Below are 5,000 nucleotides of genomic sequence, written 5' to 3'. Positions count from 1 at the left end.
CCCAATCAAAGTGTTATGTTCAACTCCCGTACCTCCTCACTAATTTTAGCCCCTTTAATTACTTTCGCTACACCAAATTTAGACTACTCCCACTTCACAATTCTCTCCAAATCTTGGTCATAGCCACCATTCCCCTCTCTCTCTCTCTCACCCCACCTCTGTCTTTCTTCCCCCTATTCTCTCTCTTTTTCTCTCTCTCTCTCACTCTGTCACATACCCTCTTTCCATCTAACTGTTTTTCTCTCTCCCTCATTCGCCAGCTCTCTTAAATATTTCTCCTCCATCCTCTACTTTCTGTTCATTTACAATAATTCACCATTTTGTTCCTTCTTCTGGTCCAATTTTCTACACGAACCTTCTTTCTTCGTGTCTCACGGTCGTTTATCTACCTCGGTAAAAGCCGCACAATCCCAGGTCGAACCCACACCACCGCTCAAATCTTCTACCATATCTCGTCACGTGTCACAGTCTCATTGTTCTAATGTCGAAAATCAAGTCTGGAGAACTGAACAAGAAAAATTGATAGGTGATGTAATTTTGATGCCATCGGATCGAAAATTAATTAAAGCCTAAGATTTTCTGATACGGTAGACAGAAACTGAAAGAAGACGGTCGTATTTGCGTGCGTGCGTGTGTGTGTGTGTGTGTGTGTGTGTGTGTTTGCACTTGTCCCCTAAAATCGCTAGACTACCGATGCTAGTGTGCTTACGTCCCCATAACCTAGCAGTTCAACAAAAATTCCTGGGGTCGATTTGGTCAACTAACAAGGCGGTGCTCCATCATGGCTACAATCAAATGACTGAAAGTATAAAAGAATATATATATATATATATATATATTATATTATATATATATATATGTATATATATATATATATATATATATATATATATATATATATATATGTGTGTGTGTGTGTGTGTGTGTGTGTGTGTGTGTGTGTGTGTGTGTGTGTGTGGGTGTGGCGGTGTGGGGGGGGGGTATGCGCGTGCTTATACGTGTGGTTATATAGTTAGCTATGTTTGGGGTATCATGCAACACTTTTCGTGTTATTAAGTTTGTTAATACGTCGCTGTGTAGCATAATTTTTACATTGAAATGTTTTTTAATAATGAATACAGAATTAATAAACAAATATTTGATTTCCTGAAGAAATATTTGATAACAGTGAGTGTAACAATCTAATCATCATTACTGTGATGGACTCGGTCTGTTTTCACATACTCACAAGCAAATAGCTGTCTATTTTTTTACGTATGAATGTATGTATGTATGTATGTATCTATCTAATATGTATGTATGTATCTATCTAAGATGTATGTATGTATCTATCTAATATGTATGTATGTATGTATGTGTGTATGTATGTGCGTACGTAGGTATGTATGTATGTACGTACGTATGTATGTATGTATGTATGTATGTATCTCTCTATCTATCTGTCTGTCTGTATGTCTGTCGATTTGTCTGTCTATCTATCTATCTATCTATCTATCTATCTATCTATCTATTCATCTAATCTATCTACCTATCTATTCATCTAATCTATCTACCTATCTATGTCTCTGTTTTTCTGACTTTTTATCTATCTGTCTATCTATCTATCTATTTATATATATATATTCGTCTGTATATGTGGCTCTCTACCTATCTGTCTCTCTCTCTCTCTATATATATATATATTATATTTTTATATGTATATATATATATATATATATTTATATATATATATATATATATATATATATATATATATATATATATATGTGTGTGTGTGTGTGTGTATGTATGTATATTTATCTTTCTATCTCCCTGCCTACCTACCCATCTTTATCCGCCTGAGAATTTCTCTTATTCTAACCCTGTTGCCGATTTCTTCTTTTCCTTTTTTTTCCACTCTTAAATACCGGCGATTGCATTAACGTTTCAATTTCAATCTACCTCCTCCATTTTCCTGTCTTTCTCCACCATATACTCCCCCACTCTCTCTTTCTATCTCTCCTTCGTTCTTTCACGCCTTTCTTCCATTTTGTATTTTCTCCCTCTTTTAAATACAGTAACAATGTAACAATGGCAAAAGTTTGTTTACGTATAATTCAAATTTCTCCTACCGCAAGTCCTACGGATAAATTGTATAATAAAAGAAAATGTGTGTCTGGGATATCTTAGAACAGGAAATTAAAAACAAACCAGGCAAACAAAGAAAAACAAACGTGTATAATATATATAAAAATGGGAGAAATTAAATAATATGAGCGAGGCGTTAAAACGTTGTATGTTTTCTTGATTTGATTTTTAGACTCGTAGATATTAAGTTTAAGCTGTCTTCCTAATATAAACAATAGCCCTTAATGGAGAGTGTAAAAAACTTAGCTATGTTCTCGTGAATTGCCAAAAGGACAAAGGTGGATACTTTAAGATGGGGATATTACAACATAAGTAAATGATGAGAACTATAAGCAATTCAAAACGAGCTATATATATGTGTGTATATGTATTTGTTCTTAATATTAAATATATTCTTAATCTGTATCATATACATGATGTGTAAGTGCTTGTATGTATGTATGTATGTATATATACACACACACATATATATATATATATATATATATATATATATATATATATATATATATATATATATATATATATATATATATATATACACCTGGCGCATAGTTTAGTGGTTAGGTTATTGCCCTTACGATTGCGAGATTGGAGGATCGATCCCCAGACCGGGCGTTGCATTGTGTTGTGTTTTTAAGCAAAGCACTTCATTTCACATTGTTCTACGATCATTTCGTTGTCTGACATGTGGCATATGGTTCACCTGTACAGGTGATGCTAATCTGATGGAGGGAGTGAGCTTACGTGTACACACACATTTGATCACTATAAACAAATCATACGTCGCCTAACGCCTGGAGAGTCCATGATATATATATATATATATATATATACATACATAGATCCATGCAAACATGTATATATATATATATGTGTGTGTGTGTGTGTGTGTGTGTGTGTGTGTGTGTGTGTGTGTGTGTGTGTGTGTGTGTGTGTGTGTGTGTGTGTGTGTGTGTGTTGTGTTTGTTCCCATCACCCTTTCACAAGCGGTGTTGGGGTTCAGCAAGTAATGACGACAGAATAACTACCACCAATGTTTTCTTTTTTTCTTCATGTAGTGCTCGGATCGATGTCTTCAACTAGAGCCTTCAAGATGATGACCAGCCTAGTGGCAATAGATTTGAGTGAAACAAGTAAAAGATATAATATAGAAGACTGTAACAACCTGGGAAAGTATATACAGATCATAAAAATTGCGTCTTCCTAGTTCGATTTGTACGATGAATCACATTTCTACTTCATTGCTGATCTTTTGGGGACAGACAAATTATAAATTGTGTGAGTACAAACAACACATGTTCTAAGTGCGTGAGTATGAATTAGAGGATGTTTAATTACACAAAATTAGACTAAAGCAATTTAGTCTTGGTTACTAGCATTCTAAATGCGACTTTACGTTCGCTTCTCACACATTTCATTCGGAGCATCTCCGTGTTATCTCTTATAATGTGATTGCTGGGGCTGCAGACATGATGGGGCACCACCTTCGAGGGTTCAGTCGAACAAATTGCCCCCACCCTGGGTACTCATTTTAAAGCCTAGGACTTATTCTATCGATCACTGGTGGCGGAATCTCTAAAACAACAAACAAACAACGGTTGTAAAGCAATGTTGACGGACAAACAAAAAGACACAGATACACACAGATACACACAGATACACACACAAATACACACTCACACAAACATATACATATACTCAAGTGTATGTAACGGAAACGATCTCGCCATAGTAGTTACACTCAAAACGAATCACCGCCGTCTCAATTTGACATTCGAACTTACAATTAGCTTCCATGTTGACACCAACCAGAGCAGATCAGCGATCTCTTCGCGATGCAAATTGATCGTGATGATAATGTAAAACCTGACATTTCTTTAGAGCGTTAATATGCTTTTGTGCTAACCTCACAAATAATGTTAAGAAACTATTCTGTTTAACGGCATTTTGTCCAGTTCGGCATTATTTTGTGTTTTAAAGAAAGCACATTGTAAAAGAACAGATAGAGAAACAAAAGAATTCAATTGTGATGGTAATTAAAGAATAAAAAAAGACATTGAAATGAGATTCTAAACCATTCTGTTTTTTTCTTGTTGATATTTATTTTTTATTTCTTTAATTTTAATTTGAATAGCCACGGGAGAATATTCCAGAAAAATGTTGCCTTGCTTTTAGACATGTAAATTCCTTATTTTATTTTTGTCTTTTGTCTGTTTTGTAGCCGTTTTTCTTTTTCCTAGTTTCTAAATTATCATCTGTTTTATGTGCAGAGAGAAGAATACTAGCTCTATCCAAAATGAAATAAAAGTGGGGTTGCAGCAGAGCATAGGTGGTGCTTTTCGAAGCATACGGTGGCCTGAGGAGAAAAAGTCTTACTTCTTGTGAGATGCTAACAGGAAGTAAGAATTCTCATATCTAAATATGACCGAAACACCATTGGCTACTTAGCTGTAAGCAGGTAACATCGAAACAGGAAATTACAATTATGTTTATTATTTTTACCTTTAAAGTACATACGTTAATGATCCAACAAACGCCTGTTCACTGGTATGCACACACACCCACACACACACACACACACACACACACACACACACACACACACACACACACACAAGCAAACAAACACACACGTATATATATTTATTTGTGTATGTGTGACGTGACATAAATTTAGATAGATAGATACTTGCTTACCAATATACATACATACATATGTACACACATACCTTGCTCTATACATATTACAGGTTCAGATTTATACCTGTGATTTTTGGGGCACTGGGATATGTAACATACTGCCTAAATACCAATCTTCAGAAATTAGGCTTCTCAAAACCAGAAAGAAGAAAGCTAATTCGAAAACTATA

This window comes from Octopus bimaculoides, chromosome 24 (assembly GCF_046866305.1).
Source record: "Octopus bimaculoides isolate indiv1 chromosome 24, ASM4686630v1, whole genome shotgun sequence".
NCBI lineage: Eukaryota > Metazoa > Mollusca > Cephalopoda > Octopoda > Octopodidae > Octopus > Octopus bimaculoides.
This window is presented reverse-complemented; position numbering follows the sequence as displayed.